Source organism: Lynx rufus, unplaced genomic scaffold (assembly GCF_022079265.1).
Source record: "Lynx rufus isolate CCGP_SWC_20201006 ecotype Redwood Valley unplaced genomic scaffold, mLynRuf1.p SCAF_11, whole genome shotgun sequence".
Classification (NCBI taxonomy): Eukaryota; Metazoa; Chordata; class Mammalia; order Carnivora; family Felidae; genus Lynx; species Lynx rufus.
The window spans coordinates 69,297,625-69,323,616 of record NW_025814825.1 but is presented as its reverse complement, the minus strand read 5'-3'; the positions used below and the strand labels follow the sequence as shown (position 1 = coordinate 69,323,616).

Sequence of the window (25,992 nt, the reverse complement as noted above, 5' to 3'; positions counted from 1 at the left end):
GCAAAGAGTGAGAGTCTCAGACTCTCGTCACGGAGGTAGCTTTCCTAATTTAAACCCCATTAAGAAAAAAAATTTGCTGCTAATTCTTTCTTGTTGTTTCTGATTTTTGTTATACTTTTTAAATGATTTCTTTTGCATGTATTAATTCTGTGTATCAATCCCATGCATACATTTAAAAGGGAAATGTGAACAAATCTTTTGGGTAAAGTGAACTTTAAACAGCTTCCTGTGTACTGCCATGGCGTTTCGCTCCAGGTGGGAGCCACACCTTCAACACTTCTTGCAGAATTAGAGGCAAGAACATGAAATAATGTCCTAGGAAAATAGCTCAGTCTTCTTTTTAAAAAGGCTGCCTGCCTAAAATGAACAACACAAGAAACAACAGATGTTGGCGAGGATGTGGAGAAAGGGGAACCATGTGCATTATTGGTGGGAATGCAAACTGGTGCAGCCACTGTGGAAAATAATGTAGAGGTTCCTCAGAAAGTTTAAGATAGGGTGCCTAGGTGGCTCAGTCAGTTTAGCGTCTGACTTTGGCTCAGGTCATGGTCATGCAGTCTGTGAGGTCTGTGAGTTCGAGCTCCATGTCGGGCTCTGTGCTGACAGCTCAGAGCCTGGAGCCTGTTTTGGATTCTGTGTCTCCCTCTCTCTCTGCCCCTTCCCCGCTCATGCTCTCTCTCTCTCTCTCTCTCTCTCTCTCTCTCTCTCTCTGTCTCTCTCTGTCAAAAATAAATATTAAAAAAAATTTAAGTTTAAGATAGAACTACTCTGTGATCCAGTAATTTTTTGGTATTTGTCCAAGACATACAAAACACTAATTAAAAGGGATACATGCACCCCTATGTTTATACCAGCATTATCTACAATAGCCAAGATATGTAGGCAGCTCAATGTCCACTGATAGATGAAAGAAGATGTGATATATAATGGAACACTATTCATCCACGAAAAAGAATGAAATCTTGCCATTTACAATGACATGGGTGGAACTGAAGACTATTATGCGAAGCAAAAGAAGTCAGTCAGAGAAAGACAAATACCCTATAATTTCACTCATATGTGGAATTTAAGAAACAAAACAAATGGGCAAAGGGAAAAAGAGACAGAGAGACAAACCAAGAAACACTCTCAACTATAGAGAACACACTGCTGGTCACCAGAAAGGAGGTGGATTGGAGGTAGGGGCAATAGGTGATGGGGATTAAGAAGTGTACCTGTCATGAGGAGCATGGGATGATGTATGGAAGTGTTCAGTCACTACATTATACACCTGAAACTAATATTACACTGTATCTAACTACAGTGGAATAAAATAATAAATAAATAAATAAATAAATAAATAAATAAATAAATAAATAAATAAATAAGGCTTCCTGCAATGCTCTTAATGGCACACAGGAAAATGTTATGCAGGAAAACCGTGAATGTTGACAGCCCAGATGGAAGATGTGCTTTAGAAGAGTTGCACTTGAATGACTTCTCCTGGGTGCAAACCTCTTGTTAGGAGGACAATTTGCAAATATTCGCTCCCATTCTGTGGGCTGTCTTTTTTACTTCCTGGTAATGTCCTCAGAGCACAGAAGGTGTAAGTTTTTTTTTTTTTTTTTAATTTTTTTTTCCAACGTTTATTTATTTTTGGGACAGAGAGAGACAGAGCATGAATGGGGGAGGGGCAGAGAGAGAGGGAGACACAGAATCGGAAACAGGCTCCAGGCTCTGAGCCATCAGCCCAGAGCCCGACGCGGGGCTCGAACTCACGGACCGCGAGATCGTGACCTGGCTGAAGTCGGACGCTTAACCGACTGCGCCACCCAGGCGCCCCCAGAAGGTGTAAGTTTTGATGAAGTCCAATTAATCTATTTTCCTCTTTTGTCATTTGTGCTTTTGGTCTGTATCTAAGAAACCACATTCCAAATCTAAGGTTGCAAAGGTTTACTGTCAGGGTTTCTTTGAAGTCTCTGATCTACTTTGAGATAAGTTTTCTCATGGTATTAAACAGGGGTGGAACTTCATTCTTTTGCATATGGACCTCCTGTTGCCCCAGCACCACTTGTTGAAAAGACTATTTTGGCAATGGAGAGAGCCCTGAGAGTGCCAACTGTCTTGTCAAAAATCAATTGGCCATAGATGTAAGGGTTTATTTCTGAAATCTGAATTCTATTCCACTGGTCCATGTGTCTGCTCTTACACCACTGCTACACTGTCTTGATTACTGCAGTTTTGCAGTAAGTTTTTGGGTCAGGAAGTGAGTTCTCCAAATTAGTTCTTCTTTTCAAAGATGTTTTTAGCTATTCTGAGTCCCTTGTGTTTCCATATGAATTTTCAGCTTGTCAATTTTGGCAAAAAAGACACTGAGATTTTGGTAGGAATTGAAATAAATCTGTACATCAATTTGGGGAAGATTGCCATCTGTATTGGTTTTCTGGGGCCACTGTAACAAAGCCCCACAGACTGGGCAGTGTAGCAATAGAACTTTATTTCTCACAGTTCCGGAGGTTACAAGTCCAAGACCATGATGTCTGTAAACTATTTTCTTTTGAGGTGTTTCTCCTTGGCTTGAAGACAGCTGTACTCTCACTGCCCCTTCACATGGCCTTTCCTCTGTGCACAGGCAACCTGGGGTCTCTCTGTGTGTCCTAATCCCCTCCTATGAGGACAGCAGTCACACTGGAGTAGAACCCACACTAATGGCCTCATTTTAGCTTAATTACCTCTATCTCCAAACACAGTCACCATCTGAGGTTCTGGGAGCTAGGATGTCAGCATATGAACTGGGGTAGGGGGGACATAATTCAGCCCATAACCCCATCTTAACAATATGAAATCTCTGATCCATGAAGATGGAATGTCTTTCCATTTATTTAGGTGTTCATCAGTTTCTTTCAGTGATGTTTTCTAGTTTTCTGTGTCAGGTTCTATACCTCTTTTTCTTTTACATTTGTTTCTAAGTATTTGGGTTTGATGCTACTGTGAATTGAATTATTTTCTTTATTTCACTTGTGTATAGCTCATTGGCATCATAGAGAAACACAAGTGAATTTTGTGTGCTGACCTTGCACCCTACAATCTTGCTGAACTCATTTATTAGTTCTAATAGTTTTTTGTAAATTCTTAGGATTCCACATACAAGATCATGTCATCTATGAATAGACTTAGTTTTACTTATTCCATTACAATGGGAATGCCTTTCATTTCTTTTTCTTATCTAATTGCCCCTCCTGTACTATGTTGAATAGATGTGGTGAAAGGGATATTCTTGTCTTGTTCCTGGTCTTAGGGAGAAGCATTCAGTCTTTCCTGTTGGGTGTGGTGTTAGCTGTGAGTTTTTTGTAGATGATTTTTAACAGCTTCAGAAAGTTCCCATAAATTCTTTGTTTAGAGTTGTTATTATGAACAGGTGTTGAATTTTGTCAAAAGCTATTTCTGTATCTATTGAGATGATCAATGAGCTTTGTCTTTTATTAATATTGTGCATTACATTGATTCATTTTTATATGTTAAGCCAACCTAGCATTCCTGGGATAAACCCTACTTGGTTATAGCATATAATTTTTTAATGTATTACTGTATTTGGTTAGCTAGTATTTTGTTGAGGATTTTTGAGTGTATATTCATAAGAGATAAAGGGTCTGTACATTTTTCTTGCGACATCTGTCTCTGGCTCTGGTATTAGGGTAACACAGGCCTCATAATATGAGCTGGGAAGTGTTTGTGAAGTATTGGTTTTAATTTTCCTTTAACCATTTAGAATTCACCTTTGAAAACATGTGGCCTGGGATTTTCTTTTTTGGAAGTTTGTTTTATTATTAATTTAATCTCCTTACTTGTTACAGGTACATTCAGATTTTCTATTTCTTCTCAAGTCTGTTTTGGTAGTTTGTCCAGAATTTGTCCATTTCTTGTAGTTTGTCTAATTTGTTGGTGTACAATTGTTATAGTATCCCCATATGATCATTTTTATTTCTGTAAGGTCATTAGTGATATTTCTGCTTTCATCCCTGATTTTAGTAACTTGAATCATGTCTTTTTTTTTTTTCCTGGTCATTCTACCTATGTCAATGCTTTTAAAATATGGAGCACTTCATGAATTTGCATATCACCCTCTGCAGGGGCCTTGCTAATCTTCTCTGTGTCATTCCAATTTTAGTATATATGCTGCCAAAATGAGCATTACCTATATCAAGTTTTACTAAGGGTGGATGGGGGTGGGGTAGAGGGGAAAGTGGGTGATGATCAGGGAGGAGGGCACTTGTTGGGATGAGCACTGGGTGTTGTATGGAAGCCAATTTGACAATAAATTATATTAAACAAACAAACAAATAAATACATACATACATAAAATGTTTTCAAAGTATCAACTTTTGGTTTACAATTTTTTCTCTATTGTTTTTCTTTGTCTGTTTTATGGATTTTTGCTCTATTCTTTATTATATTTTCCTTCTGCTTGCTTTGGGCTTAATTTGCTGTTGTTTTTCCATTTTATTAAGGTGGAAGTTGGGTTGTTGATTTGAGATCTTTATTCTCTTTTGATATAGGCACTTACAGGTCCAAGCTTTCCTCTAAGAAGTGAGTAGCTGTATCTCACGTGTTTTCATTCTCATTTACTAGAAAGTATTTTGCAATTTGCTTTGTGATTTCTTCTTTGCCTCACTGGTGATTTAGAGGTGTAATGTTTAGGAGCCCCTGACTGTCTCAGTCATTTGAGCACTGGACTCCTGATTTCAAATCAGGTCATGCTCTCACAGTCATGAGATCAAGCCCCACTTTGGGCTCCAACATGGGGCTGGATCTCTCTGCCCCTCCCCCATTTGTATGCTCATGTCCATTCTCCCTCTCTCTCTCTCTCTCTCTCAAAATAAATAAATAAACATATTTTAAAAAGAAGTGTATTGTTTAATTTCCACATACTTTTGACTTTCCAAAATTTAATTTCATTCTATTGTGGTCAGAGAACATACTCTGTGATTTCAATCCTTTTACTTTTTTGGAGACCATATGTCACAACCTAACATATGGTCCAGCCTTGAGAGTGATCCATGTGTACTTGAGAAGAATGTGTACCCTGCTGCTGTTGGGTGGACTCTTATATAGCTGACTGATAGATTTAATGGGTTTCAGTGTTGTTCAAGTCTTTTATTTCCTTGTTGATATTCTGCCTAGTTATTCTATACACTAATGAAAGGGGAAGATTAAACACTCTACCTAGTATTGTTAAATTACTTCTTTTGCCCCCAATTCTCTAAGTTTTTTATTAATCTAAATTTTGAGGCTCTGTTGATAGGTACCTACATATTTATAATTGTTAGGTCTTTCTGATGGATTATTTTGCCATAACAAAATCCTTTTTGTGTCTATCACAAATTCTTGTTGTAAGGCCTATTTTGTTTGATATTACTATAGCCACTCCAACCCTTCTTGGTCACTATTTGCATGTCATCTTTTTCTTTCAAACTTTTTGGATCTTTGAATCTAAAGTATGTCTCATATAGGGGTGCCTGGGTGGCTCAGTCATTTAAGCATCCAACTCTTGTTTTTGGCTTAGGTCATGACCTCACGGTTTGTGAGTTTGAGCCCCTCATCCAGCTTTGTGCTGACAGTGCAGAGCTTGCTTGGTAATCTCACTCTCCCTTTCACTCTGCCCCTCCCCTGTTCACACACACACACTCTCTCTCAAAATAAATAGATAAACTTCAAAAAAATTAAATTTCTAAAAAAACATAAAATAAAATAAAGTATGTGTCTTATAGATAAATGTAAGATGGCCATTTTGAAAAATCCATTATGACAATCTCTGCCTTTGATTGGAGTGTGTAGTTCATTTATATTTAATATCATCACTGATATGGTAGGATTTACATCTGTTATTTTGTTATTAGTTTTCTGTGTGTCCTATGTCTTTTTTGGTTCTATCTTCCTCTATTATTTTCTGTGGGTGTGTTAAATTGATATTTTCAAGTTTAATACTTTAATTTCATTTTTACTTATATATTCATATAAATTATATTAAATTATAATATATTTATGTAATATAATATTTTATAATTATGTTAAGTGTAGTATTATACTATGCTATGGGTTATTTTCTTACTGGTTGCTCTACAGTTTACAATGAACATCTTAACTTAAAACAATCTAGTTTGTATTTAATACAAACAATTTCAGTCATATACAAATTTGCCCAAATATAGCTTTTTCCTCTCCTCCTCTTATTTTTGTTTTTTGTTATACAAATGACACTTTTATACATTACAGCTTATCAACACCATTTTGTACTTATTGATTTATGCAGTTGTCTTTTAAATCAGGTAGAAGAGTTACAAGTGAAAATACATTTATTCTGCCTTTCCTGTTCATCTATGTGGTTACTTTTACTGTTGCTATTTTGTCACATGGAATGAATTACTGTCTAGTGTCCTTTCATTTTATCCTGAAGGATGCCCATTAGTATTTCTTGCAAGACAGGCCTGCTAGTGATGAATTGTTTCAATTTTTTGTGTATCTGAGAATGTCTCAATCTCTCCTTTTTTGAAGAATTGCTTTTCTGTATATAGAACTCTTGTCAGTATTTTTCTTTATGCATTTTGAATATATCATCTCACTGCCTTCTAGCCTCTATGGTGTCTGACGAGAAGTCAACTGTTATTTTTATTGAAGACTGTCCATATATAGGGACTCCCTTTTCTCTTGGTGTTTCAAGGTTTCCCCCTTTGTCTTTGTCTTCTAACAGTTTGAATATGAGTATCTGGGTGTGGTCCTCCTTAAGTTTATTTCAACTTGGAGTTTGTTAAGCTTCTTGAATATGTAGATGAATATTTTTCATGAAATTTGGGAGTTTTCAGCTACTTTTTCTTCCAATAGTTTTCTTATTCCTTTATTTTTTCTCTACTTCTGGGATGTCCATCATGCATATATAGATATCTTGATGCTGTCCCATAGGTCTCTGACGTTATGTTTATTCTTGATTTTGACAAATTTTCCTTGTTCCTAATTGTTTTTATAGAGAAGCAGATTTGGAGGTTCTTACTCTACCATTCCTATCCCCTTTGTCAGACGTATTTAGGAGTTTTCCAAGAAACTGCCAGGAAACCTGAAATTGTTTTATTACTGATTAGAACATGGGCACACCTATCTGCAAGAGAGATTTGAGAGTATTTACTTTTTCCAGACTTTATAAATAGATATGTGCAAAAAAGGAAGTAATTTGGAATAGATGTTAGATTATCAATTAATAGTATGTGCAACACGAGGGGGTTAAAACTTTTCTGTGTAGAAATCTGGAAGGCCAGAAAGGAGTGGCAGGAAGTATTCAATGTGCAGAACGGAAAAAATATGCAGCCAAGAATTATTCTCCCTGCAAGACTGTCATTCAGAATAGAAGAGATTAAAGAGTTTCCCAGACAAATAAAATCTAAAAGAGTTTGTGACCGCTAAACCACCCGGCAAGAACTTTTAAGGGGGGACACTTTGAGTGGAGGAAGAAAATACCAAAGCAACAAAGACTAGAAAGGATGAGAAAACATCACCGGAAACACTAACTCTATGGACTACACAATGGCAATAAATTCATACCTTTCGATAATCACTCTGAATGTCAATGAACTAAGTGCTCCGATGAAAAGACATAGGATATCATAACGAATTAAAAAAAAAAAAGATCTATGTACATGCTGGCTACAAGAGACTCATTTTAGACCTAAACATGCTTGCAGATTGAAAGTGGGAGGATGGATCTATAACCAGCAAAGAAACTGAGTCAGTAATCAAAAATTTCCCAACAAATAAGAGTTCTGGGCCAGACGGCTTCCCATGGGAGTTCTACCAGACATTTAAAGAAGAGTTAAGACCTATTATTCTCAAACTGTTCCAAAAAATAGAGATGGAAGGAAAACTTCCAAACTCATTCTATGAAGCCAGAATTACCTTGATTCAAAACAAAACAAAGACCCCTCTAGAAAGGAGAATTACAGGCCAATACCTCTGATGAACATGGATGCAAAAATTCTCAACAAGATACTAGCAAATCGAATCCATCAGTACATTAAAAGAATTATTCACCATGATCAAGTGGGATTAATTCCTGGGCTGCAGGCGTAGTTCAATACCTCCAAATCGATGAACGTGATACATCACATTAATAAAAGAAAGGATAAGAGCCATATGATCCTATCAATAGATGTAGAAAAAGCATTTGCAAAATAAAGCACATTTCTTGATAAACCCCCCCAAGAAAGTAGGGATAAAAGGAACATATGTCAACATCATGAAAGCCATATAGTAAAGACCCACAGCTAATATCAGCCTCAATGGGGGAAATACTGAGATATTTTCCCCCTAAGGTCAGGACCACGACAGGGATGTCCACTTTCACTACTGTTGTTCAACACAATAGGCCAGGAAATCCTGGCCTCAGCAATCACACAACAAAAAGAAATAAATAGCATGCAAACTGGCAAAAAAGAAGTCAAACTTTCACTCTTTGCAGATGATATGATACTCCACATGGAAAACCCAAAAGACTCCACCAAAAAATTGCTAGAACTGATACGTGAGTTCATCAAAGTCACAGAATATAAAATCAATGCACGGAAATCGGTTGCATTTCTATACACCAATAATGAAGCAGCCGAAAGAGAAACCAAGAGGTTGATCCCATTTACAGTTGCACAAAAAGCCATCAGATACCTAGAAATAAACCAAACCAAAGAAGTCATAGATCTGTATGCTGAAAAGTATAGAAAACTTATGAAAGAAATTGAAGAAGACGCAAAAAACTGGAAAAACATTTCATGTTCATGGGTTGGAAGAACAAACACTATTAAAATGTCGATACTGCCCAAGGCAATCTACACATTCAATGCAATCCCTGTCTAAACAATACCAGCATTCTTCACAGAGCTAGAACAAACAATCCAAAAATTGGTATGGGACCAGAAAATATCCCAAATAGCAAAAATAATGTTCAAAAAGAAAACCAAAGCTGGGGGCATCACAATTCCAGACTTCAAGATGTATTAGAAACTGTAACCATCAAGACAGTATGGTACTGGCACAAAAACAGATACATGGATCAAGGAACAGAATAGAGAACCCAGAAATGGACACACAAATGTATGACCAACCAAACTTTGACAAATCAGGAAAGAGTATGCAATGGGGGGGGGGGAGCAGTCTCTTCAGCAAATGGTGCTGGAAAAACTGGACACCAACATGCAGAAGAATGAAACTGGACCACTTGCTTACACCATACACAAAAATAAATTCAAAATGGATGAAAGACCTAAATGTGAGACAGGAAACCACCAAAATCCTAGAGGAGAACACAGGCAGCAACCTATTCGAACTTTTCCACAGCAACTTCCTACTAGATACGTCTCCAGAGGCAAGGGAAATAAAAGCAAACATGAACTACTGGGACCTCACCAAGGTAAAATATTCTGCACAGCAAAGGAGACAATCAATAAAACTAAAAGGCACCAACAGAATGGGAAAAGATACTTGGAAATGACACATCAGATAAAGGGCTAGTATCCAAAATCTATAAAGAACTTATCAAACTCAACATCCTCCCCCCAAAAAAAATCCAGTGAAGAAATATGCAGAAGACATGAATAGACACTTTTCCAAGAAAGATATCCAGATGGCCAAGAGACACATGAAAAGATGCCTAACATCACTCATTATCAGAGAAATACAAATCACAACCACAATTAAATGCTACCTCATACGTGTCAGAATATCTAAAGTTAACAATTCAGGAAATAACAGATTTGCAAGGACGCAGAGAAAGAGGAACCCTCTTGCACTGCTGGTGGGAATGCAAACTGATGCAGCTACTCTGGAAAACAGTATGGAGGTTCCCCCAAAAATGAAAAATAGAATTACCCTATGATCCAGAAATTGCACTACTAGGTATTTATCCAAAGGATACAAAACATCTGATTTGAAGGTATACATGCACCCGCAATGTTTTAGCAGTGCTACCAACAATTCCCAAATTATGGAAAAAGCCTAAATGTCCATCAACTGATGAATGGATAAAGAAGTTGTGGCTTATATACACAATGGAATACTACATGGCAATGAGAAAGAATGAAATATGGCCTTTTGTAGAAACGTGGATGGAACTGGAGAGTTATGCTAAGTGAAATAAGTCTTATTTTTGAATTGTGTAATTTAAAACCTCTCTTTAAAAAAGTCTCTGTGACCTTGTCATTACTAAGCAAAGGATGTTAATTTCTCCTACTATAATCATGTTTCATTAAATTTTCCTTTATTTAAAAAAGTTTACTTTGACATATTTGTTTTGTTTTGTTTGTTTGTTTGTTTGTTTTGTAACATTCATTCATCTTTGAGAGACAGAGAGAGACAGAGCATGAGCGGGGAAGGGGCAGAGAGAGGGAGGCACAGAATCTGAATCAGGCTCCAGGCTCTGAGCTGTCAGCACAGAGCCTGACACAGGGCCTGAACTCACAAACTGCGAGATCATAACCTGAGCCAAAGTCGGACACTCAACCGACTGAGCCACCCAGGTGCCCCTACTTTGACATATTTAATGCACATTAAGACTTGACAATTTATCTTCTAACAAATTGTGCCTCTTAGCAGCACAAACACTTTTTTGTCCCTTCGGTAACCACTGCATCCTGGGTTTTCTTCTGCGCATTCCAGCATTTGAAGTATTTCTGTGTCATTTTGTTCTTGATGAAAGCCTGGGGTATATTCTACATCTTGACACAATCTAAAAGCCTTTTTTTCCTTTTAACAGGAGAACTGACATCGTGTTTATCATAATTGCTGGTAAATGTGGCATCATAAGGTATTGGCCCTTTCCCTACTGTTTGCTGGGTTGGTCACATTTAGCTTGATCCTCATCTCCTCTGACACTTTGGCATGTCTGTGTCCTGTTGTTGTTGTTCTCGTGGTCACCCTTAAGTCCAAAAGTACATTTGGATGTATAGTTACTGATAAACTTCAAAAATCAATATCTTTTCTTCTGATCCGAAAGAGACCTTTAGCATACTTCTACCTCCATGCAATACACCACCACCCCAACTCTCAGGAATTTTAGTTTCAGAATATTAGTTTTAAATTTGTTCAAATACATTTTCTTCTATTTTATAAGTTAAATTTTAGCAATTGCATTAATATTTATAGCCACCTTATCAAGTGATTATTTGCCCTCAAATATGTGCTTCACTAGTCTGTTCACCTGTTACTTCAACGTCATATCTTCCATCTTGGATCTCTTCTCCTGGACATGCAAAAATCTCCTACACTCAGCCAGATTTAATGCAGAGAGGATGGACTACATGAGGGGACACTTTGACTATCCACTGACCCCTCCTTCTCAAGATGCCTGTCAGGCCATTGCTCCTTGACTGCCTTCCATTGAGTCATTCTCTTTAGTAGCAGATCATGGGGAAAAAACACCTTCTGTCCGGCTGACTTGGTGTCCTGATTTTTTTCTTCCTTCACACTCACAGGAAAGAAGTAAACCATCTCAGAAGTTCTTTAGGGCAACTCAGTGGCCATAAATCCTTAGACCATAGAGGGAAAGGGAGAAGAATATCACTTCTCTGGGCAGCATAAAGGCAGTGGATATGCAGGAAGGGAATGGAGTAGGAATGAAGTTGAAAATGTTCTCAGAAGAGTTGATTTAAAAAACCTCTCCTGGGGCGCCTGGGTGGCGCAGCCGGTTAGGCGTCCGACTTCAGCCAGGTCACGATCTCGCGGTCCGGGAGTTCGAGCCCCGCGTCGGGCTCTGGGCTGATGGCTCGGAGCCTGGAGCCTGTTTCCGATTCTGTGTCTCCCTCTCTCTCTGCCCCTCCCCCATTCATGCTCTGTCTCTTTCTGTCCCAAAATAAATAAAGGTTGAAAAAAAAAATTAAAAAAAAAAACAAAAAAAAAAAACAAAAAACAAAAAAAACCTCTCCTGAAGGGGCACCTGGCTGACTGTGTCAGTGGGGCATGTGACTCTTGATCTTAGGGTTGTAAGTTCGAGCCCAACATTGGGCGGAGAGATTACTTTAAAAATTTTTTTAATCTTAAAAAAATAAAAGAAATCTCTACTGGAAATTTCCTCTTATTTTTGTAGGGTAAAAGGGTTGAGAACACCAAAATAAAAATTAGGGCAGCTAAGTATGTAATGTCTAATGAACTCTTGATTAGAAATAATGACCTTCACAAAAGCCAAAATCTTCTCCAAGTACACAAAAGCAGAGAACACACAACATCACAGGTCAAGTGTGTGATTCAAAGCCATTATTATTTCCATGTTGATTTTCTGCTTAGAAGATCCGTCCTCTTAAAGCAATGGTTCCCTACTTTTGTTACATTATTATCAATGAGTTTATTTATGTTTGTGAATAATTGGTTTATATATTTAAGTGCTTTCAAGTTTGGGATATAAATATTTATAATTTTCTTAGATCTTGATGGAGTGACCCCTTTATTATGATATAGTAGACTTCTTATCCCTTGGTACAGTTGTTGGTTTAAAATCTAGTTTGTCTGGATGCGTGGCCTGGGAAGATGGCAGCGTAGGAGGACGCTGGGCTCACCGTGTCCTGCTGATCACTTCGATTCCACCCACATCTTCCTAATTTACCCAGAAAACCACCAGAAGACTAGCAGAATGGACTCTCTCCAGAGACAAGTGTAGATGACAGGCCCATGGAAGAGGGTAGGAAGGGCGGAGAGGCGATGTGCACTACATGGACTGGCAGGAGGGAGCCAGAGCGGTGGAGGGGCAGCCAGCCCACCCGGCAAAGCAGAGCCCCTGAGTCTGGCTTGCAAAAGTGGAGGGGCTAGATGGAGTGTGTTCTGACAGCCAGCGAGACTTAACATCTGGAATGTTATAAGTCAACAGCTCTGCTCTGAGAGCGGGAGGGCTAGAGGACAATGGGAGGGAGAGTTGTTGAGCCCCGGAGGACAGACCTCAGCTTGGTGGGGAACAAAGGCGCTGAGAAGCGCCATCTCCCTCGCCCATCCCCCAGCCAAAATCCCAAAGGGAACCAGTTCCGGCAGGAACTTACTTGCACCAGGCAAACACCCAACGCTGTGCTTGCTTCTGCGGATCCATCCCTCCAACGGGTCTGCCTCCTGCCCGGTGCTGCAGGGCCCCTCCCAAAGCGGACCACCGAAGGCAAAGCGAGTTGAGTCTGCCCCTCCTTCCCCTGTGCACCTTGCGGATCCACCCCGGCTAATACGCCAGATCCCATCAAAGCAGCACCACATGCCTGGCAGTGTGCAAATAGCCCAGACAGAGGCCACCCCACTCCACAGTGAGTCTTGCCCTGGGAGAGGGGAAGATAAGGTACCCACCAATCTGACTGTGGCCCCAGCGGTGGGCTGGGAGCAGATGTCATGTCTGACTGCAGCCATGCCCACCAACGCAAGTTACTCCAGACAGCACAGGGGAAGAGCCCTGCAGTTACCCACCACTCCCGGGACTATCCAAAATGACAAAACAGAAGAATTCTCCTCAAAAGAAACTCCAGGAAGTAGCGACAGCTACTAAACTGATCAAAAACGATTTAAGCAATATAGCAGAAAATGAATTTAAAATAATAGTCATAAAATTAATCACTGGGCTTGAAAAAAGTATAGAGGACAGCAGATAATCTATTACTACAGAGATCAAGGAACTAAGAAACAGTCAGGAGGAGCTAAAAACATGCTATAAATGAGCTGCAATATAAAATGGAGGCGCTCACAGCTCAGACTGAAGAGGCAGAGGAGAGAATAGGTGAATTAGAAGATAAAATTATGGAAAAAGAAGCTGAGAAAAAGAGAGACAAAAAAATCCAGGAGTATGAGGGGAGACTTAGAGAACTAAGTGACATAATTAAAGTAAATAATATACGCATAATTGGGATTCCAGAGGAAGAGGGGAGAGAGAGGGAAAGGTGCTGAAGGTGTACTTGAAGAAATCATAGCTGAGAACTTCCCTGAACTGGGGAAGGGAAAAGGCATTGAAATCCAAGAGGCACAGAGAACTCCCTTCAGACGTAACTTGAATTGATCTTCTGCAAGACATATCATAGTCAAACTGGCAAAATACAAGGATAAAGAGAGAATTCTGAAAGCAGCTAGGAATAAACATGCTCTAACATATAAAGGGAGACTGGTAAGACTCGTGACGGATCTGTCTACTGAAACATTGCAGGCCAGAAAGGAATGGCAGGAAATCTTCAATGTGATGAACAGAAAAAAAATGCAGCTGAGAATCCTTTATCCAGCAAGTCTGTCATTTAATAGAAGGAGAGATAAAGGTCTTCCCAAACAAACAAAAACTGAAGGAATTCCTCACCACTAAATGAGCCGTACAAGAGATCCTAACGGGGATCCTGTGAGACAAAGTACAAGAGACATTACTGCAAGCATGAAACCTACAGACATCACAGTGACTATAAACCCATATGTTTCTAGAATAACACTGAATGGAAATGGACTAAATGCTCCAACCAAAAGACATAGGGTATCAGAATGGATAAAGAAACAAGATCCATCTATTTGCTGTCTACAAGAGGCTCATTTTAGACCTGAGGATACCTTCAGATTGAAAGTGATGGGATGGAGAACTATCATGCTACTGGAAGTCAAAAGAAAGCTGGAGTAGCCATACTTATATCAGACAAACTAGACTTTAAATTAAATCTATAAAGAGCTCACCAAACTCCACACCTGAAAAACAAATAATCCGTGAAGAAATGGGCAGAAAACATGAATAGACACTTCTCTAAAAAAGACATCCAGATGGCCAACAGGCACATGAACAGATGCTCAATGTCACTCCTCATCAGGGAAATACAAATCAAAACCACACTCAGATATCACCTCACGCCAGTCAGAGTGGCTAAAATGAACAAAACAGGAGACTATAGATGCTGGAGAGGATGTGGAGAAACGGGAACCCTCTTACACTGTGGGTGGGAATGCAAACTGGTGCAGCCACTCTGGAAAACAGTGTGGAGGTTCCTCAAAAAATTAAAAATAGACCTACCCTATGACCCAGCAGTAGCACTGCTAGGAATTTACCCAAGGGATACAGGAGTACTAATGCATATGGGCACTTGTATTCCAATGTTTATACCAGCACTTTCAACAATAGCCAAATTATGGAAAGAGCCTAAATGTCCATCAACTGATGGATGAATAAAGAAATTGTGGTCTATATACAAAATGGAATACCACATGGCAACGAGAAAGAATGAAATATGGCCTTCTGTAGCAATGTGGATGGAACTGGAGAGTGTTATGCTAAGTGAAATAAGTCATACAGAGAAGGAAAGATTCCATATGTTTTCAATCCTATGTGAATCCTGAGAAACTTAACAGAAGATCATGGGGGAGGGGAAGGGAAAAAATGGCTAAAAGGGAAGGAGTCAAAACATAAGAGACTCCTAAAAACTGATGACAAACTGAGAGTTTATGGGGGGGTGGGAGGGAGGGCTGGGTGGGAGATGGGTATTGAGGAGGGCATCTGTTGGGATGAACACTGTGTGTTGCATGGAAACCAATTTGACAATATATTTCATAATACAAAACAATAAAAAATAATACTAGTTGTCTGATTTTAAGCATAGCTATTCTAACCAAAACCCCTACCCTAACCCTAACCCACACAATCATCCAACTGCTGAAATGAAACACTATTCCTGAACTACACTGTAACATGAGTCCTCAACACAGCCCTCGGTGGAAATCACTACACTGCTGGAGATTCAGTCACTGCCACTGCCTTATCCCAAAGCTTACACTACACCTAACCCTAACCCTAACCCAAACCCTAACACTAACACTTACCCTAACCAAAGCCCTAGCTGTAGCCCTAGCCCTGACCCTAACTCCAAGCCCCTACCCTCAAACTCTAAACCTAAGTCTAACCTAAATCTACCCCCTCAATGCTAACCCTAATCCTAACTGTAACCCCTAAGACTTAACCCTAACCCTAACCAAAACCTAACCTTGTCCAGAGAAGGAGAAAGGAGAATATAAAGTCAATGTGTAATAGATGCAGATTTACACTCAAAATTACAATTTCTGCAGGCGTATTGTGTTGAGATTTCTACAGTAATCTGAATATCCTTAATGCTGGACAACTGTATACTTAAAATCTTTTAAGTGATTGATATTACTTTTCCTTTTTATTTATTACTTTTTTTTTTTTATTTTTAGTTGGCCAACATACAGTGCAATATTAGTTTCAGGAGTGGAATTCCGTGATTCATCACTTCCTTACAACATCCCGTGGTCCTCACAAATGCCCTGCTTAATACCCATCACCCTTCCAGTCCTTCTCACACCCACCTCCCTCTATCAATCTTCAGTTTCTTCTCCATAGCCAAGAGTCTCCTGTGGTTTGTTTCCCTCTATCCTCTTGTTCCCCCTGCATATATTCATCTGTTTTATTTCTTAAACTCCACATATGAGTGAAATCATATGGTATTTATCTTTCTCTGACTGACTTATCTCGCTTAGCACAATACACTGTATCTCCATCCACGACTGCAAATGGCAAGGTTTCATTCTTTTTGATCACTGAGTAATATCCCATTGTACATATACACCACATCTTCTTTATCCATTCACCAGTCAATGACATTTGGGTTTTTTATGTAGTTTGGTTATTGGTTATAATGCTGCTATAAACATGAGGGTGTATGCACCCCTTCGAATCTGAATTTTTGTATCCTTTGGGTAAATACCTAGTAAAGCAATTGCTGGGACATAAGGAAGTTCTATTATTTTTAACTATTGGAGGAACCTCCATACTGTTCCTCAGAATGGCTGCACCAGTTTGCATTCCCACCAACAGTTCCTCTTTGGGGGAAAGAGGGATCCCCTTTCTCTACATCCTTGCCAACACTTGTTGTTTCCTGTGTTGTTAATTTTGGCCATTCTGACAGGTGTGAGGTGATATCTCATGGTGGTTGTGATTTGTACTTCTTTGATGATGAGTGATGTTGAGCATCTTTTCATGTGTCTGTTAGCCATTGGGTGTCTTCTTTGGAAAAGTGACTATTCCTGTCTTTTGCCCATTTCTTCACCGGATTATTTGTTTTTTGGTGTTGTGTTTGTAAGTTCTCTATAGATTTTGGATGCTAATACCAGATATGTCTTTTGCAAATATATTTTCCCATTCCCTAGGCTGCTTTTTAGTTTTGTTGATTGTTTCCTTCACTGTGCGGGAGCTTCTTATCTTGATGAAGTCCCAATAGTTCATGTTTGCTTTTGTTTCCCTTGCCTTTAGCAACGTGTCTAGTAAGAAGTTGCTGAGGCTGAGGTCAAAGAGGTTGCGTCCTGTGTTCTCCTCTGGGATTTTGATGGTTTTCGGTCTCACGTTTAGTTCTTTCATCCACTTTGAATTTATTTTTGTGCATGGTGTAATAAAGCAATCCAGGTTCATTCTTCTGTGCATTGCTGTCCAGTTTTCCTAACACCACTTGTTGAAGAGATTGTCGTCTGTCCATTGGATATCCTTTCCTGCTCTAACCAAGATTAGTTGACCATAGAGGTGTGCATTCATTTCTGGGTTTTCTATTCTATTCCATTGATCCATGTGTCTGTTTCTTTGTTCCAGCACCCTACTGTCTTGATGTCTACTGCTTTGCAAAATAGCTTGAAATCTGGAATTGCGATGCCTCCAGTTCTGTTTTTCTTTCTCAGGATTACTTTGGCTATTCAGGGTATTCTGTAGCTCCATACAAATTTTAGGAAGCTTTGTTCCAGCTCTGCAAAAAATTCTGGTGGTATTTTGATAGGGATTGTATTAAATGTGTAGTTTGCTTTGGGTAGTATAGACATTTTAACAATATTTTTTCATCCAATCCATGAGCATGGGATGCTTTTCCATTTCTTTGTGTCCTCTTCAATTTCTGTCATAAATGTTCTATCGTTTTCAGGTACACATCTTTTACTTCCTTGGTTAGGTTTATTCCTTATTATCTTACAGTTTTTGGTGCAATTGTAAATGAAATCAATTCCTTGACTTCTCTTTCTCCTGCTTTGCTATTGGTGCAGAGAAATGCAACAGATTTCTGCATGTCCATTTTATATCCTAATACTTTGCTGAATTCATGTATTAGTTCTAGCAATTTTTTTTTTGTGGTCTTTCAGGTTTTATACATAGAGTATCACGCCCTCTGCAAATAGTGGAAGTTTGACCTCTTCCTTGCAAACATGGACGCCTTTTATTTTTGCTGTTGTTGTTGTCTCATTAGTGAGGCCAACTCCCAGTACCATGCTAAATAGTAATGGTGAGAGGGCACATCCTTTTCTTGTTCCTGACCATAATGGGAAGGCTCTCATTTTTCCCCATTGGAAATGATATCAGCTGTGGGTCTTTCATATATGGCCTTTATGATGTTCAGGTATGTTCCATCTATCCCTACTTTGTTGAGGGTTTTTTATCAAGAAACAATGCTGTATTTTGTCAGATGCTTTCTCTGCATCTACTGACAGGATCATATGGTGCTCATCTTTTCTCTTATTGTGGTGGATAACGTTGATTAAGTTGCTACTATTGAATCAGCCCTGCATCCCAGGAATAAATCCTAATTGATTATGGTGAATAATTGTTTTAATGTACTGTTGAATTCAATCTGATAGTATCTTGTTGAGAATTTTTGCATCCATGTTCATCAGGGAAACTGGCCTGCAATTCTCCTCAAGGTAATGCTAGCTTCATAGAATGAGTTTGGAAGTTTTCCTCCCATTTCTATTTTTTGGAACAGTTTGAGAAGAATAGATACTAACTCTTCTTTAAATGTCTGGTAGAATTCCCCCTGGGAATCCATCTGGCTCTGGACTCATCCGTTTGTTGAGAGATTTTTGATTACTGATCAATTTCTTTGTTGATTATGGGTCTTTTCAAATTTTCTATTTCTTCCTGTTTCGTTTTGGGTAGTGTATGTGTTTCTAGGAATTGGTCCATTTCTTCCAGATGGCACAGTTTGTTACCATATAATTTTCATAGTATTCTCTTATAATTGTTTGCATTTCTGTGGTCTTGGTTGTGATCTCTCCTCTTTTATACATGATTTTATCTATTTGGGTCCTTGGTTGTGGTCTCTTTTCTTTCATTCATTTTTTTCAAATCTATGTGGGTCCCCTCTCTCTTCTGTACGATAAGTCTGCATAGGAGCTTAACAATTTTGTTAATTATTTCAAAGAATCAGCTCTTAGTTTCACAGATCCATTTTACAGCTCTTAGTTTCACAGATCCATTTTGTCTGTGTGTGTGTGTGTGTGTGTGTGTGTGTTTATTTCTATATCATTTATTCTAGCTCTAATCTTTGTTCCAGCTCCCTTCTTCTGCGGACTTTAGGCTTTATTTGTTTTGTTGTTGTTGTTGTTGTTGTTGTTGTTGTTATGCTTTATTTCTTGCTCCTTTTCTAGCTCCTTTAGGTGTAAGGTTAAGTTGTGTACTTGGGGCCTGTTTTGCTTCTTGAGGTAGAGCTGTATTACAATATATTTCCCTCCTAGGACAGCCCTCACTGCATCCCAAAGCTTTTGGACTGTCATGTTTTCATTTTCATTTGCTTCCACGTACCTTTTTATTTCTTCTTTAATTTTCTGGCTAACCCATTCATTCTTTACTAGGATGTTCTTTAAGCTCCATGTATTTGAGGGTTTTCCAAATGTTTTCTTGTGGTTGACCTCAAGTGCCATAGCGTTGTGATCTGAAAATATACACGGTATGATCTCAATCTTTTTGTACTTGTTGAGAGCAGATTTGTGACCTGGTATGTGATCTATTCTTCAGAACGTTTCCTGGGCACTCAAAAAGAATTGTATTCTGCTGCTTTAGGATGACATGTTCTCAATATATCTGTTAAGTCTATCTGATTCAGTGTCATTTAGAACTCTTGTTTCCTTGTTGAGGTTCTGTTTAGATGATCTGTCCACTGCTGTATGTGGCATGCTAAAGTCCCCTACTATTATTGTATTATCGTCAATGCGTTTCTTTATGCTTGTTAGTAATTAATTTATATATTTGGATGCTTTCATATTGGGGAATAAATATTTACAATTGGTACATCTTCTTTTTTTATTTTTTAAAGTTTATTTATTTATTTTCAGAGAGAGACACAATCTCAAGCAGGCTCTGCACTGTGAGATCATGAGCCAAGCTGAAACCAAGAGTAGGACGCTTGACCAACTGAGCCACCCAGGTGCCCCATCCATCCCCTCACTTTCAATCTGCAGGTGTCTTTAGGTCTCAATGAGTCACTTGTAGGCAGCATAGATGGATCTTGCTTTTCTCATCCATTCTGATACCCTATGCCTTTTGCTTGGAGCATTTAGTCCACTTACATTCAGATTGATTATTAATAGATATGAATTTAATGCAATGTTGGTGCCTGTACAGTTGGTGTTTCTAGTGATAACTCTGGTCTTTTCTAGTCTTTGTTGCTTTGGTCATTTTTTACCTCCACTCAAAGAGTCCCCATGAAAATTTCTTGCAGGGCTAGTTCAGTGGTCACGAACTCCTTTAGTTTTTCTTTGTCTGGGAAACTCTTTATCTCTCCTTATTTTCATGCTGGGTAAAGGATTCTTGGTGCATATTTTTCCCATTCAGCATGTTGGCTATATCCTGCCACTCTTCTCTGGTCTGCCAGGTTTCTCTGGACAGATCTGCTGCAAACCTGATGTCATCCCTTGTAGGTTAAGGACTTTATTCCTTTGCTGCTTTCAGGATTCTTTCCTTGTCTGCACATTTTGGGAATTTGACTATGATATACCGTGGCAATGATTGGCTTTTGTTGAATTTAATGGGAGTTCTCTGCTTCTTGGACTTGGATGTCTACGTCTTTCCACATATTAGGGAAGTTTTCAGATATAATTTGTGCACATAAACCTTTTAGCCCTCTTTCTCTCTTCATTCTGGGACTCCTATGATATGAATACTATTCTGTTTTAATATGCCACTGAGTTCCCCAAGTCAGCCTTCATGGTCCGTGACCTTTCTTTCCCTCTTCTTTTCAGCTTCATCATTTTCCATAATTTTATCTTCTGTATCACTGATTTACTACACTGATTTACTGATTTCATCCATCCTTGTTTTTATGGCCTCCATTTGGGATTGCATTTCACTTATAGCATTTTTAATTTTGGCCTCACTAGATTTTAGTTATTTTATCTCTGCAGTAAGGGATTCTCTAGTGTCTTCTATGCTTTTTTCAAGCCCAGCTAATATCCTTATAATTGTGGTTTCAAATTCTAGTTCAGGGTGCCTGGGTACCTCAGTTGGTTAAGTGTCCAACTTTTGACTCCAGCTCAGCTCATGATCTCACAGTTCATGAGTTGGAGCCCCACATTGGGCTATGCACTGTTAGTGCAGAGCCTTCTTGGGATTCTCTCTCTCTCTCTCTCTCTCTCTCTCTTTCTCTCAGAATAAACATACATACATACATAAATTTAGTTCAGACATCTTATTTATATCCGCATTGATTAAATCTCTGGCCATCATTTATTCCTGTTCTTTTTTTTAGGTGAATTCCTCCATTTTGTCATTTTGGAGAGAAAGAAAAACAAGCAACATTAAACAAAATTAAAATACAAAAATCAAAGAAAATAAATTAAAAAATAAAATAAAGTACCTACAGGAACTTAGATCTTAGGTGTGTTTTGGCCTGCTTGTTACAAGAAGCTTCCATGGGTTGCTTTTCTGGTTTGTAGATGTGTAGCTTTGTTCTCTAAGACTTCTGATGGATTTCTTGGGTGTTCCAAATGATTTTATATTTATCTAGCTATATTCAAGTGATGAGACAAGCTTAGGGTCGCCCTACTCTTCCCACTAAATGGCTGATAGTATGTTATGTATTTGAAGCACAATGAATGTCAACTGAAATATATTACAACATGAATGAAAATTGAAAACATACCAAGTTAAAGAGGCCATACAGAAAAGGCCACCCAGATTTCAGTCCCCTGTGATCTTTCAATCGACTAAGGTTATCAAAATGAGGGAAAGTCTTAAGAAAAGTACAGAAAAAAAGAAACCTGGTCATATTGGAAGAAGACTCTTTCACACTTTTTGAACAGGTGGTGACAGCTGAAGTGTCCTGTGGATTCAATGATAATGAGGAAACCATAATGATTTCCTCATTTGGAAATTACGACATAGTTCTCAGGGAGAGTTTTCCTCTTTGGGGGTAAGACATACAAGCTTTTTGTGTGAACTGTCAGAGGTAGTAAAACAATGACAGCTGGTGAAGTTGAGTGTCAAGTTATGAGTATTTCCACTGCTACAGCAGTTTTCTAGTACATTTCAAAATAATGCAAACTAAATTATGTCTCAAAACAATGACATCAGTACCACACCAGAAAATAAGGAAAAAACATGAAACTTCATGATAGAGGACAAGGCCTGCCAACATGCCATTCACCCAAAGTGAAATTAATGACCCTTGTAAGAGGATATGTGTTACTAAAGGCCATAGAGTGAGGCTTACATTAGTGCCCCCTATGTTTTGGTTATTGAGGATGACCTGGGTAGAAACAGTACCATTTTCTAAATTCCCAATGTTACATATCACCCCAGCAGCAGCAACAACAACAACAACAACACACTTTTTACATGACTTCAGGGAAATTGCAGGACACAAAATCAAGATACTGAAATCACTTGTGATTATATATACTTGTAGGGTCCAAAGGCAGATCCCAAGGTGAGTCACTTTGGCATGAAGACTATTTTCACTTAAAAAGCAATCAAGGGGCACCTGGGTGGCTCAGAAGCATCTGACTCTTGATGTCAGCTCAGGTCAAAAACTCACAGTTGTGACATCGAGCCCCGCATCAGTCTCCATGCTTACTTACTGTGGAGCCTGCTTAAGATTCTCTCTCTCTCTCTCTCTCTCTCTCTCTCTCTCTCTGTGACTCCTCCTCCTCCTCTCCCCCACTCTCTCTCAAAAATAAATTAATCAAAACCAAGCAGAATCAGAAAAAGCTCTTTACCTCCCACACAGCTGCCTAAAAGAATTTAGATAGAGGACCTGCTCCAGGAACAGAGTTATTCACCATGATATGAACCAGGTATGGTAGACAGGGAAGAACCTAGCAAGGTCTGTTTGGTTAAAGCCCTCTATGTCTCATTCCGTCTGAGAGGACAGGAAAACATTTGTTTACCAAACACTTACTCTTTTTCATCTTCCTGTGAACTGAATTCCTTCCCTTTGAGGTACCTGACCCATACCTCCTTGTCTTTAGCTCAGGATGACATATACGCTTCATTTTGCCCAAGTGTCTTCAGAATTCCCATGTCTCTCTGGATTCCCCATATACACAAAATTAAATTTTATCTTCTCTCGTTAATCTGTGTCATATCAATTTGACTGCTAATCCAGTAGAAGGACCTTGAGGGGACAGGACATTCTTAATCCTTACATACTCATGACAAACCTTCACCAAGAAAAACTAAGACAACAACATCACTAACAGTTTCCTCCAAAATAATAAAATATCTAGGGAAAAATTTAACAAAGATGTGAAAATCCTATAGCATCAAAACCATGTGATGTTGATAAAGAAATTGAAGAAGAGACCAGTAAATGGAAAGTTATTTCACCTTCGTAGATTGTAAATTTTTTTTAAATTGTTCATTCAACCTAAAGCAATCTAGATTCAGTGTAATCATGACCAAAATTCTAAGGGCATTTTTCAAAACAAACAAACAAACAAGAAAAAAACAATCCTGAAGTGTGTATGAAACCACGGAGGGCCCTGAATAGCCAAACCCATCTTGAGAAAGAACAAAGCTGTACAAAGCTATAGTAAACAAAACAGTCTTGACAGTGTTGAGATGAAACCAGGTACAAGGATCATTGCAGCAGCATATGGTCAATTACACAGAGAGGACAGTCTCCTCAACAAATACTGCTGAGAAAATGAGTCACAAAAGCAACAGAAGGCAGTATGTTACACCATACACAAAATCTCGTACCACACACACTAAAAGAAACAGAAACTCAGGTTTCCACATCAAGCCTTTCCTCCACCAGGTCCTCCGAAGACCACACTCTTCACCATTCACTACACATAGGAAGCCTCTGCTCCATCTTACTCACTTTTCCCTCCCACAGCTCCACCTTATCCTGAAGCTGAGGACTCAGCACCACCTTCCAGGAGGGTCCTGTCCATGAGGATGCAAACCCAACTCCACAGGAGGAGGAGTGAGCACGGCTCTTTGGGATGAGCATTGTTTGAGCCTGGGAAAATTAATAGTAAGAAACCTCACTGAAATTAAGTCCTAAGGTTTGGAAGGGGGCACTCTTAAGACTCTAGCAACAGGAAAAGAGACACCTTGCAGGTAGATACACTTCTCTATCCCAGCAGGAGGAAAGAAGGCCTCTTCCTCCCCCAGCAACAGCCCAGCCAATGAGAGACACTCACTGCCCAGCCAAAGAGAAGCCACTACTCTTCCAGCCCCCACTGCCCCCCGGTTTATGCCAACAGACTTTTAGTTTACAACAGCCCCCCTTCCCCACGCCCTGCCTCCTCTATAAAAGAACCTCCTCTCCTTCCTTCCTTCTCAGGACTCACGGGTGCTTTTGCGGTAGTTTGCTTGTCACAGAGGCAATTCTCTACTGTTCCCAAATAAACCTGTCTTGTGCCGGTAAAATAAACGGTAGCTTTATTTTTAAGGTTGACAGGTGTGATTAATTTTAACGAACAGCAGACACAAAAGGACCTCTGAGGACTGAGTAGAAGTTGTCTTTAGGTAAGGAACATCTACATTTAAAAGGAAAATCGCCTTTTGTGCTAGGAAGAGAAGGAGGACTCTAAATTTGTAGAAACTTTTATCAATGGGAAAGACACCGTTACCACCATACCCTCATTTCCCTTGTTTGCTCCTCAAAACAAAGTCTTTATCTTTAGCCCATAATAGTAGGTAAGGTGGTGGTAAGCCATTTCAGGGACCTACTCAGCTTCCCTGGGTGTCTTCCATGTATACAGGAGGAATCCGTGTTATTAAACTTCTGTTTCTCCTCCACTTCACTTGTCCCTTATTATGGGGAGGTGTTAACAAAAATTTAAGTATCTAACTGGCTTTACTAACTGATTCACAAATCACGCAGCACCCCGTGTAGCAAATAGAGGACAGCTCCGCAGAACTAAACAAAGGAAAGCATTTTTCCAGGCACAGAGAATGAATAAGACGAAAAACAAGAAACTTATTGACGAATGCAGTGTTGAGACAAGCTCGCTCTCCCGAGGATCTAGCAGTAAATTTCCTACTCTAGACTCCAAGAAATTCCATGCTGCCTAGTTAGAGGTTACAGTCCTGCGGTTACACCCCCAGGTGTGCAGCAAGGAATACCAGCAGAGACAAGAATCCAAACCTGGGCCCAACACACGGCAAAGGTGCTCTCTCTCCACCTAACCTCCGCAAGCTCGGTAAAGTCGGGGAGGCCCCGCTGGAGGTGTCTGCACATGCGCAGTCACCGACTCCTCAACTGCCAATCGCAAGCCTGGAAGACCACGTACCCCCACCCCCACCTCCCCTACCCTGAGTTTGCGTCCCCAGAGACTTTAAACATGCGCACTAGCACCTGTGTTCAGCCTTCGAGCCCCGCCTCAGCTCGAGGCTCACCGCACTGCGCAGGCGTGCCGCGGGGCGCCCCGCCCCTCCCGCGCAGGTTTGGCCCAATCCCAACCGAGGCGCCAACACGGAGGGAGTCTGCGAGCGGAGGGAATGGCGGGGCGGCTGGGGCCTCCGAGCGCGGAGCGGGTGGGAGCCACGGACCCGGCTGAGAAGGCAGGAGGTAGTGCTGGGCCCCGACGCCCTTGGGAGGTGGGGCGGGGACACGCGGCGGCCCCCCAACCCCCGCTCCTCCCGCCGCCGAGGAAACGCAGGGTCACCGCCGGCAGGTCGGCCTCGGCTGTGTGAAGTAGCCCCGGGGACACCCTTTCTGTTGGGCCGAGCGGCTCTCTGCGCGCAGCTCCTGAGTGAGCCCCCTTCCTCTGTCCTCGCAGCCACGTCTG

General features: G+C 39.9%; 1 non-coding gene across 1 annotated transcript; it reads right to left on the bottom strand.

Annotated features, from left to right (window-relative positions):
• Positions 1-4,065: 4,065 nt before the first annotated feature.
• LOC124507334 (U6 spliceosomal RNA) lies at positions 4,066-4,171 on the bottom strand. Its single transcript, XR_006960989.1, has one exon. It is a non-coding gene; the product is annotated as a U6 spliceosomal RNA (small nuclear RNA).
• Positions 4,172-25,992: the final 21,821 nt, after the last annotated feature.